The following is a 12835-nucleotide window of genomic DNA, read 5'->3' on the forward strand; positions in this document are numbered from 1 at the left end:
AAGGAGCCAAGCCCCTCCTCGAAGCCCCTCCTCGAAGGCAGTCATAAATGACTAAGACTCCAAAGGAGTCGAGCCTTGATTAAGGGGAGGCGCACTTTGTTCGAGGGGAGGTGTTGGATGATGGAAGTCCCACATCGACTAATTTAGGGAATGATCATGGGTTTATAAGTCCTTTGGTATGAGGCCTTTTGGGGAAACCCAAAGCAAAGCCATGAGAGCTTATGCTCAAAGTGGACAATATCATACCATTGTGGAGAGTCGTGTTCGTCTAACACTATTATCTATAAGATACGATATTCTAATGAATTTTGTGATGCATTTACTTCTTCTATGCTACTTATAATTGCTATGTTAACGCGATCGAGCTTATGTCTTGAGAAACACTCTGATATACCATGTATGATATGCTCGAATGAAGTACCATGAATAAATACGTATTTCATTGAACTTTTTTTTTTTTTTTTTTTTTTTTTTTTTGCACGTAACCTCGGGTATATTATATGTCATCTCATAGTATTAAGAAAAATAAATTTACCGATGTTATTAAAAATACTATTTCGGAGTTGGGATAATATTGCATAGTCCATTTCATGGTTGTTGGATTAAGAAATATGTCTCATTTTTTTTTTCTTATTTTTCTTTGGAGTGTTCAGACTTCACCAACCAATTTTATGGGTTTTATTTATTTATTTATTTATTTTTAATTTAAGCAAAGCTTCAAAGAAAAAATTCCATTATTTTCTTTTACCCTATAATTTCGTGGGACCCTCAAAATGGTAAATTAAATTACCAAAATCTTCGGTTAAAATTTTAAACAGAGGTAAAAAAAAAAAAAAAAAAAAAAAAAAAAAGCCTTTTCGCCAAACAAAATCATTTTTTTAAAAAAATTGATTAATAAAAAATGGCTTGAGTGGAATTATTTATTTAATTAAATTAAAAATACAAATGTAACAAGAATTTTAGCAAAAAAAAAAAAAAAAAAAAAACAACAAAAAAACAAAAAAAAAACAAAAACAAAAAACAAAACAAAAAGCAAAAAAAGAAAGAAATTCATGTGTTCTGAAAAAGCATGTTAAATGTGATTCATGTATTTATTTTGTATATAAAGCGTCCTTATCTTGCTTTTAAGAAATTTTGGCACAAGAAAAATAAAAAAAGACAGCAAATATATGTTTTTTCTTTTAAATAAATACATAAATAAATAATCCGTATACTAAAATAAAATGTAAAATGTTTGACCGTGTTCAAATTAAAAGATTTAAATATTTTCTTTAAAATAAATAAAGTCAAAACACTCTTAAACAAACCGAGCACGACATCGAAATTACAAAATCACCTTTTATACTTACAAAATTGTATACGTATTTGACCACTATACGATATATATCGTAGTCAGCTCTCTATCAAGTTAATAACATCGCCAATCTTACCAGAATTGACAAAAAAAAAAAAAAAAAAAAAAAGTCATTTTTCTATCGTATTTTAAATAAGCCTATAAAATGTACATGTTTTATACACCATCATGAATTTAACATGTAAAACATCATTTTGTGTCGTGTTTTTAATAAACCTATAAAATGCACATGTTTTATACATCATCATGAATTTAATGGATAAAACTCTAACTAACCAATTTGAGCATATCTCAACTAGTTAAGATATATGTAAGTGACTAATAGACTAGGAGTTCAAATATGGGCTTACTTGTCATTGTATGTATGTATGTATGTTACCCGACACTTGATGACCTCGACATTTTCCTACAACATAGTCATGTTAATTACTCCACAAGTCAGACATGGTCATGTTACTTACTCTCCACTTTTAAGAGTGAAAACTATCTGCACAAACCGACATGAGTCATTTCAATATATCTTATCCTCACATCTAACATATATTTGGTCGAAGCAAAACACACTTAACTTACTTTAGAGCTCTTATGATTGAGCCACCGAAAAAGAAAGTTGCACCTTATTGATATTGGTAGTAACTTTCCATTCTTTTAACCATTAATTAGTCGGTAGTGCTCTCATTCAGATATAATCTCTTAATTTGATTTTTAAAAATAATTTATTTTATTTTGGCTTTAAAATTTTTAGTAGTCTATTTTAGTTTGGACGCCTAAAGTATGATTGACTATATAAGGAACATCTTGTGGTCATCGTCATTAATCATTAAACAAAAACTTAGGTGTATTTTAAAACCCGACACTTGACCTAATTTTTTCCGAAAAGTATTTGGCAATTACATAAACGTGTACCGAATAATTAAACGAATAAAAGATTTATTTGATTTGATTTGATTTGTATTAAAACCATACCAAAAATGAATGACAATGACTTCCTTTTTTAATACAAATTTGTGAAATTATTTTGTAAGTTCCATTATTGGCTATTTCTCTTTGCATGTGCATGGATTCTCTCAATTGTCCTTCACAAAAGTTTTTAAAAACATTAGAACGTGGGTTTTTCTTTTCTCGGGATAACCATCTAATTGTAACGGCCTAAGACCACCGATAGCAGATATTGTTCTTTTTGAGCTTTTCTTCTCGAGTTTCCCTTCACGGTTTTAAAACGCGTCTGCTTGAGGGAAGGTTTCACACATTTATAAAGGGTGTTTCATTCTCCTCACCAACCAATGCGGGATATCACACGAACGGTCTTTCATGGAACGTTTTTGAAGCTTAAAGGAAATTGTATTACACTTTCATTGGAATTACATATTTAAATTACTTCTTTCTTTATTTATTGTTAATGAAATTTCCTTCTTCATTCACTTTGACCCATCAAAATGTATAAGTTACTAAGAAATTTCTTTTAAATTCTTTCCTAAGTACGTTTTTTTGATATTTTTTCGAGACAAATAATAAAGTGCTTGTACCTTTCAGGGTCACCGTCTTATTTTGTTTTGTTTGAAGAAGGAAAAATGTTTTAATTCGGGATTATAACCCTTTTCTAGTCAAGAGAAGGGACATAGTCATCTCAGATTTTAATTTCTATACAATAATTTAACAGATTTCTACGTCAAATGTAGTTTTGAAATGTTTATAAAATGTTAAGGGTAGTATTGTAATTTTTTGTTGACATAATATGAATTTAGGGGTTCGACAAAATAATGCTCCGGTAAATGTATCATTTCTGTTACGACTCTGGCATGATATGATTGAAGATACTTTATTAAAGATGCATGATGAATGTGATTCAATGTCGTTCGTGTTCCCTAAAAGTATGATAGGAGGTTGGAATACCTTATTTATGCCCTGATTTATGTTCGAACATGGTGCTATATGACCTAGAGGTTATGAATAATGGATACGTGAGCTTTGGTCTATGATTTACTTTTTCTTGATCCTTGAGACACATTTAGGGTCCCGTTATAATGATATGGGTCAACTAGTACTATGTAGGGACAATTAGAGCCACCATCCATAATCGTGAAATTGCCTCGACGGGTGAGAATCTACTTGGCATATAGGAGTATGATGTGGACCCGTGGTACATTAGAGAGTACTATTGAAGGAGCTCCGGTTGTACTTAATGGAAAGCCTTCCTTGCACTATCTAAGAGCTTGGAATGACATGAGAATACAGAAGCTTGTTAGGCACTATAATCGGAGCTTATGGATAGTGCTAGTAGTTATAGGGAGATTGACAGGTTATTTATACAGAGTGACGATTCTTCCATACTTTTTAGACTCACCCTATCACCCGAGATAGACTATGGCACCCTAATTTATGAGTCGGAAGTGCAATGACTAAGCTACTGTTCGTTGGTGGGAGCATGCGGCTACAAGAAGGACCCTTGAACATGTCATACTTTTATATGATTTTTAAACGTTGTTTTGCTTAAAACATATAACATTTTGTAAACGGTTTGTGACCATATTTTGTATTTTGTCTCTTTCGATATATGTTTTATTATTTTTGTCTGAAATTAATTTCTCGTGTCACCCATTTTTACAAGATTGAAAAACTTTATCGTCCCTTTACTCCGAGTTTATATGGCAACCCCTAATTTGAAATCTTATAAAACAAAAGCAAAGTTGCATGAAACTAGAAGTTTGAGTGAAGATAGAGTCAAAAGTTTAAGTGAAGAAAGAGTTAAAAGATGAGGCTTAGAGATAAAGACATACAATTTAGTTTTTTTTTTTTTTTTTTTTTTTTTTTTTTTTTTTTTTTTTTTTTTTTGGTCCTTCTTCCAATCAAATTTCAAAAAATAATATTTTTGTACTTGGACTTTAATAAATAATAAATTAAAATTTAGTGAGTTATAGCCGTAAAGATGACCGATATTGTTTCTTTGGGCTTCCCCTCAAGGCTTTAAAACGTGTCTCCCCAACCAATGTAGAACATCACAATCCACCCCTTCGGGGGTCAGCGTTCTCGCTGACACTCATTACTTTCTCCAATCGATGTGGGACCCCCACCAAATCCACTCCTTTGGGGCCACCCCCACCAAATCCACTCCTCTGGGGCCAACATCCTTACTGGGACACCGTCACATGTCTACCCCCTTTGGAGAACAACAAGGCCAACGTCCTTACTGGGACACCGTCACATGTCTACCCCCTTTGGAGAACAACAAGAAGGCTGACACATCATATGTTTGACTCTGATACCATTTGTAATGGCCCACCCAGGTCCACCGCTAGCAAATATTGTCCTCTTTGGGCTTTCCCTTTTGGGCTTCCCCCTCAAGGCGTTAAATCGCGTCTGTTAGGGGAAGGTTTCTACACCCTTGTAAAGGGTGTTTTGTTCTCCTCCCTAACCAATGTGGGACATCACAAACTTGAGTTAGTGAACCGAGCATCCGAATAAAGTTCACAACCCAACCCAACCCAACTCAACTCAACCTTATATTTTTCCGGTTGAGTTGGGTTTTCAGATAGTTTTATTTATTTATTATTATTTAAAAAAAGTCATGTTTATCCACAATATATGTTACATTAATAACTACAACCTCATATCTCAAATATAAACATTCACAAGTCACAATATATCAATAATATCAATTACGAATCTCAAATATTCATCTTAAAAGTAGAGTAGGATTGAGTTGGGTTATAACCCAATTTCATATTTTCCAAAAAGTCAACCCAACCCAAACCGTAAAAAAAATTAACCAATTCAAATTGGACGGTTAGGAGTGGAAAATTTGAATCGGTCGACAACATAGGATAGTAATTAAAAATAAAAATAAAAGTAAATATAATTATTAAATTTATTATCTTACCCAATATGAAATAGAATAAGGTCGAGTCCGTGACAACGTTCCAAGTAAAATATTTTAAACGATATTTCACCTATATTAAGCATGTAAGATAGCAATATTTTTTAATTATTTTTTTAACATTAAATAATTTGTTTTTTTTTTTAATTAAAAACCCCATAGACATATATTGAAAGAAATTAAAAACAAAATAAATAAATAACACAAACTTTTGAGTAAAGGGAAAATGTCAAAAAAAAAAAAAAAAAAAAAAGAAAAAAAAAAAGAAAAAAAAAAACATAATTTCTCAACCAACTTGAAGTTTTATTTATTATAATAGAGAACACCTTTGTTGAGTGATTCAGTCAACACCCACAGCCCCAGTTCACCTTCCTTTTTCTTTTTCTTTTTCTTTTTCTTTTTTTTATTATTATTATTTAATAATAAAAATGGTTTAATTGGAAATATTTTAACAATTAAATGAAAAAAACTATTTTATAATGTAAGTTGTAATTTTGTTTTAACTGAAAGGTTAATTAAAACCACACGTTTCCTCCTGATTTCACACCCACATATTTTATCCTTTTTATTTACTTTTGAAACTCACCTTTTTTACATTATTATAAAGTTAACTTAATTTAACATATTTCCAACTAATTTACCATTTACTTTCAAAATTACTTACATTCTTTCCAAATTCATAATAATAACATTTTTGTAACCATTTGTAATAAAAGATTTGACCCACCCAAATTAAAGTTGAGTTGGGTTACCTATTGTTTTCTACTTAAATTGGGTTGGGTTGTGGCTCTATTTGGGATGCTCGGATTGTGAGATCCCACATTGGCTGGGGGAGGAGAACGAAATACTTTTTAAAACCTTGAAGGAATACCCAAGGCTTAAATTGTTACCAATGGTATTAGAGCCAGACATCGGGCAATGTGTCAGCGAGAAGGCTAAGCCCTGAAGGGGGTGGTCACGAGGTAGTGTGCTAGCAAGAATGCTAGGCCCTTGAGTGAATTGAAGGAGTCCCACATCAATTGGATAAGGAAACAATTACTAGAGCTGGGTTTCAAGAACAAAACATTTATATAAAATAGGTGAATTTTTACAAATTTTTAATTTTGAATGTTGGCATGAGATTTGACCATACCAGAACTTAAACATTTGAATTCAAGAAAAGAAGTGCATGTTAATTACTGATTAGGGGTGACTTAAACCAAGTCCACCATTCCATTACACACAGACAACCCATCTAAAATGTTGAGTTGGTCCAAAAGATTTGCAATCCAACCTAGCCCAATCAGTATCTATATACTCGGGTGGTGGTTGGTTAAAAAAATGAGAGAGAGAGAGAGTAGGAGAGAGAGGGATGGGAAATAGAGAGTAGGGTAGGTGTGAGATTTGACCAAACTACCACATAGGGGGGAGAGAGTAAGAAGAAGGCAGCCATCCCATTGTGTGAGAAACTTCCCACCACTTCCCCCTACCTCCTTCCCCCCTTCCTTTTTCCACTTTCTCCCCCTCCTTATATATGTATATATATACACCTAACCAACCCTCCTCCATTCCCAAATCAGCTCCCAAATCATCTCCCAATCACCTCAGCAGCGCTTCCAATACACACCAAATCCAAATCCAAATCCATATCCAAAAAACCCCATTTCTCAGCACAACCAATTCACCATGCACTCTCTTATCCCCACCTCCTCCTCCGCCTTCGCCCCTTCCCACTCCCTCTTCAGGCCCACTCGCCCTCCCACCTCCGCCCGCCCCTTCTCCATCCAATGCTCCTACCGATACGACCCTCTCACCTACCCCAATGCCGTCGGCCCCTCCCGCGCCGACTGGCAGAGCTCCTGCGCCATCCTCTCCAGCCAGGCCCAGATCATCTCTCAGGAGGATCCCCAATCCCAATCCCAATCCCCTGCTGCGGACCACATAGCCTCTGTCAACGGCCACAACACCACCCTTGAGAATCTCAACCTTGTGCCCATCCAAACCCTCCACGACTCCACCGCACTCAAGCCCCAACCCAAGCCCCTCTCCATCACCGACCTCTCTCCCGCCCCTATGCACGGCTCCAAGCTTCGCGTCGCTTACCAAGGCGTTCCTGGTGCCTACTCCGAAGCCGCTGCTGGTAAAGCCTACCCTGACTGCGATGCCATCCCCTGCGACCAATTCGAGGTCGCCTTTCAATCCGTTGAGCTCTGGATCGCCGATCGTGCTGTTCTCCCTGTCGAAAACTCCCTCGGCGGTTCAATCCATAGAAATTACGATCTCCTCCTCCGCCACAAGCTTCACATCGTCGGCGAAGTCCAACTCCCTGTCCATCACTGCCTTCTCGCCCTACCAGGCGTCCGAAAAGAGTATCTAACTCGCGTCATTTCCCATCCCCAAGCCCTTGCTCAGTGCGAACACACTCTCACCAAACTCGGCCTCAACGTCACACGCGAGGCCGTCGACGATACCGCCGGCGCCGCTGAGTTCGTTTCCATCAACAACCTCCGCGACACAGGCGCAATCGCTAGCGCCAGAGCCGCAGAGCTTTACGGCCTCGACATCTTGGCGAATGAAATCCAAGACGACTCCGGCAACGTTACGCGATTCGTGATGCTAGCAAGAGAACCAATCATTCCCCGCACAGATCGACCGTTCAAAACCAGCATCGTCTTCGCTCACGAGAAAGGAACCTCCGTCCTGTTCAAGGTGCTTTCAGCCTTCGCGTTCAGGAACATCAGCCTGACAAAAATCGAATCGCGGCCGCACCGGAGCCACCCGATTAGAGTGGAAGACGGCGCAAACGCCGGCACGGCGAAGCACTTCGAGTATCTGTTCTATGTGGATTTCGAGGCGTCCATGGCGGAGCCTAGGGCTCAGAACGCACTGGCAGAGGTTCAGGAGTTCACCTCGTTCCTGAGGGTATTGGGCAGTTATCCCATGGACATGACCCCATGGAGTCCTTCTCGTGAGGATTAGCTCCTTTTTTTTAATTCTATTTGTCATTGTTTTAATCAACCACCGTTCATACCCTTTCTTATTTTTTGGACCACCAAAAACAGAGATTTATAAATTGTAATATTCAAAATTTCTATAATTTCTCTCCATTTATTACGTCATTATTCCTATTTAATCCCTTCCGATTTTGGATATTCTTTTGTTGCTTGGTATCATTTGTGTACAACTCTTCACATGGTGGAAGATAATAAGGAGACCTAGAAATGTAATTTCAAAATATTAATTTTAGTGAATTATTTTTAATTTATATTTTAATTTTAGTTTTTATATTTCAAAAATTATGATACCCCTTAAAAATAAAAAATTAAAAAAAAATTGTCCATTTTCAAAGTAAACAAATTTAAAATTAAGGAAAAAAAAAAAAAGTAAAATAGTATTTCAATCATTGGAGGGCAAATATGTCTTTTCACTTTTGCCAAGTGATTGACTTTTGATCCACCGTTCATATTGGTCAAGAACACGCAATTTATTTTGATATTTTTAGTATGGTATGCCATTGTCTTTACCTAAACACACTCTTCTATTAGGTTTGATAGGCAAACCATTGTATACTTCACCGAGTTGATTATTAGATACACACTAACTCTTACTATAAAAATAATTATTAGCAACCACGTATGACCCTAGATTTCTACTTACCTAGAGTCGCTACCGTCGTCATAACATAATCATTTTGTGGGAAAATAAGCGTTTAACTTCATCATAAAACATACATTTCATCTTAAAACATTTTCACATCATAAAACATACATTTCATCTTAAAACATTTTCATGGACTCACGTGTTTGAAAACATCTTTAAAACGACACAACGAAATGCTAAATGAAATAAATAAACATTAAATTTTTTAAAGAACACTCTATTCTAACCTAAGTTTAAGAAAATAAATATAATTATTCTATGCATGTGTCATAGTATCGAATTGTTTTCGTCAATTGTACAGGAGTGTCTTGCCTTCACTTGAAATAGAAGTAGCAGGTGGCTTGACTAATGGCTTTGGGATATCCCTCCATGCACCTAACTTCGCCCACTCTTCAAACTCGGTCTGGGACTCACTAAACAAACTATGGCAAAACTAACAACGACATTCCTCGATTGAGCTATGGGGACGCGCCCTGAACGTGGCCATCATGGCCCAAATCGTCGTATTCTCTAAGTTGCATGGAAATTTGGAACCAACACTCTATTTTCTTGATCTAGATTCATTTTTGGGAGCAAGACTTAGAAGCTTGTAACTCAGTCATGTATTAGTACTACATTTCAGTCAACTTCTCAACTGGTCACCTTCATGTGGCAAACACTACACTAGCACTTCTCTGGTTTTGTTGCAGCTTCGTATCACTATGTTGTCCATGCCCAGCCTGATGCTCTCTTCTCGAGCGGATGCTGGTCTCGACAATCTTGTAAAGCCACCTTCCTTAGGCACTAGGTCAGCTCAAGGAACATACGTGTACTCGCTTCTTGGAGTACTTCTTCGGAGTGAGTAACCCATTCTCTCGAGCTTTCCCCCACTTAACTCAGTTGCTTCTCTTGCATTGACGTCGTCCTCCCATATGGACTTGCACTGTGGACATTTGGCATTCGGCCAACGCATGTCTCATTTGACCCCTAGCTTCTTTGCTTACAACCGTTGACATTATTCCTCTGATGCGAATGACCCTTTCGAAGGCACCGACCTGGTACATCTTCTAATTATCTGTCTGCCCATTTGAACTCCCAAGCCCTTGGCAAATGAGCTTGGTTCGTGCTTCACTAATGGGTAAGACTCCTGAGGGAGTTTGGCTCGACCCACAAAGCAATTCTATATTCTGATTCGCAATTGTCATGCTCAATCTGGCACTCATGACACACATGCAAATTTTCAATCCGACCCTTTGGGTACTCTGTCTTGTCCGACTTAGACACCAAAGTGTGGCTCTCATACCAGTTGTCATGGTTTTACTTCTTCACTCGTGCGGTGTCGTGATCTTGACACGCTAACGACAAACCTTAAGGACTCAAGCCCTATATTCATTTTTTGTCTAGCTTTATGGCTTCGTTAGACCTTTGACGAGGTTTGCCTCTGCCAACCGAACACAACTTGTGAGAAATCTAAGCTTGTTCGGCCACACATATCATTCGTGCGTGCATGTTCGATCATGTGCAACACAACAATGTTCGCATCTCATTGTCATCACGATTTCCAACAACACGATCCATGCATCGTAACGTCATCCCATGTCTCGAGACACATCGACCATCTTGTCTTGCTAGGAAACATCTGTTGGGAACTGACCCATGTGTCGTTCGTCTCATTGGGACATCTCAAACATCCATCCATTCGAGTTCTCTCAAGCTTCAAACTCTTCCATGTCCATGCTAAACCATTTATGACATACTACCATATAGCGGATGCATAATTCAACCTCCGACATATGGGCTGGAAAAAATACCGGCACACCCATGTTGTTCAGTACTGTCCTTGAAATACTTTTTTCAACGGAAGATGTCAAGACTCTCGCCCATGCTGTGACACACGTAGTACCACAAGGTGGCTTGCTTAGGCCACAACGCCCAAGGGTGGTGGAGAGCCGACACCATGCCTTCCCCTATAGTACATTTTGAGGCATTTCTAATCCTTCACGATAGACGTCATTTTGCCAAGCGACATACGACCTCTTGCATAATCTATCGGGTATCTGATTGACACCAAATTAGGTGAGCTTTCATCTTTCATATAGATGGACTTAATTCCTGAGCCACATGCCGAATCTCATATCAAAATTCTGACTTCTGAGGTTATGGCCCAAGGTCCTACCCGGACCTATTCAAGTTTGTTTTCAACACTTGTGTCACCTCGTTCTCTCAAACCTTGCATATGTCTCGACTTAGCTTCAATGCACACTCTTGGTGTGTTGGATAATGCACCGTCCTCTTCGATCTCATCATGGTACTTCTCAATCTTGACACTAGACAACTTTCATATAGTTGGTTTGGGTGTATGATTTTGGGTAGCTCGGTAACTATCTTCTTCTTTGCTATCATTTCGAGCGTCTGAAAGTTCATGTGCCCAAGTCTTGCATGTCGTAGCCAAGTTGGGTCTGCAAGTGCTGTCAATAGGGAGGTGGGCTGGCCTCCAATAGTATCTTGTACAGGCGGTTATGAGACCGTTTTACCTTTATCAATAAGGTTCTATTTCTGTTGAATATCTTGAAGAACAAGCTAGCTAACTCCACTTTGCTTCCTTCTTTTTCATATGACCAAGACTGATAATGTTGCTCTTCAAGTTTGAGATATATTATACCTTAGTCAGTAAACATTGGTCATCATTCTTGCACTGGAACAAGATGGATCATTTGCCTTGGATCGGTACAATTGATCCATCACCAAACTTCACGTTTCTGATGAGCTTATCATCAAGCTCCTTGAACTTTGTTCAATCTCTGGTCATGTGGTTGCTTGCTCCATTGTCAAGGTACCATATGTTGGTCTCCACTCGGTCTTCTCCTTTTGTGAGAAGGTTCACCATAACTTTTTTTTTGTTGAGCATCAACAGGTTGGACATCTTCTTAGCCAACATCAGTGCGGGCTCTTCATCTTGTGTAGTGTCAGGGTTGCCTCGTCATCTTGATTCTTGTTACGACAATCTACCGCATAGTGCCCATATTTTCCACATGAGTAACACTTGATCATACTTTTGTCTGTCCAGGGATTGACATTGTCATGGGTTTGTGAGGTATTGTCACGGCTTCCTCTGCCACCATGTCCACGGCCATGTCCGCGACCATGTCCACGACCTCTGTTTTTCTTGTTATGGCTGCCACTTCTACGACCTCTGTTTTCCTTGTTATGACTGCCACGTCTCTTCGTACTTAAAAAAGAAGTGTCAGCCACATCATTCTTTTTCGTCCGTGCGAGTCACTCCTTATGTGTGAGTAAGAGGTGTTTTTCCTTCTCTTGTCTTCATATCCACAAAGTCACTCCTCATGGACCTTAAAACGATCAACAACCTCCTCAACTGGCATGTTCTTGAGGTCGCTGAACTGCTCGATGAAGGTAACAATTTGCATGAAACTTGGGAGAACAGCTCGAAGGAACTTCTTGACGACGGAGATCTCCTCCACCATGTTGCCTAAATGGATGCCACTAACGATCATCGTCAACTTCATGACAAAGTCATCTATTAACTCACTGTCCTTCATATAGATAACCTCGAATTCACTCTTCAAGGTTCGCGCATTTGCTTCCTTAACACGTTCCACACCCACATGCATTGTTTACAGCGTCTCCCACGCTCGTCTCCCACGCTGCCTTTGCCAAGTCCTTCATCTGCCAACATAAGAAGAACGTCCTAAGACTGCTTGGTAGACGATAGGGTCCCACACCTTTTGTATCATTCAAGCTCTGCTGAAATTTGTTTACTCACTCCTACAAAGTTGTAGGATCAAGCATTAGTAATTGGAGAGAGATTTTTATTACAAATTTATGAAATTTATGAACAAAAAAAACTTATGCTCGAGATTGATCGAATCTATGCCACAAAGTGGGTAAAGTTTGCACTCATACGACAATATGTGTACATTGATCCACTAGAACCTTAATCTGACGCCTTAGACAAACTCGGCCATCTC

The 12835-nt window shown here is 38.1% G+C and overlaps 1 pseudogene; it reads left to right on the forward strand.

The window, feature by feature from the left end:
• The first annotated feature begins 6765 nt into the window (after positions 1-6765).
• Positions 6766-8333, forward strand: LOC111783175 (arogenate dehydratase/prephenate dehydratase 6, chloroplastic pseudogene; annotated as a pseudogene).
• The last annotated feature ends 4502 nt before the right edge of the window (positions 8334-12835 follow it).

This window comes from Cucurbita pepo, chromosome 20 (genome assembly GCF_057944985.1).
Source record: "Cucurbita pepo subsp. pepo isolate OVF chromosome 20, ASM5794498v1, whole genome shotgun sequence".
NCBI lineage: Eukaryota > Viridiplantae > Streptophyta > Magnoliopsida > Cucurbitales > Cucurbitaceae > Cucurbita > Cucurbita pepo.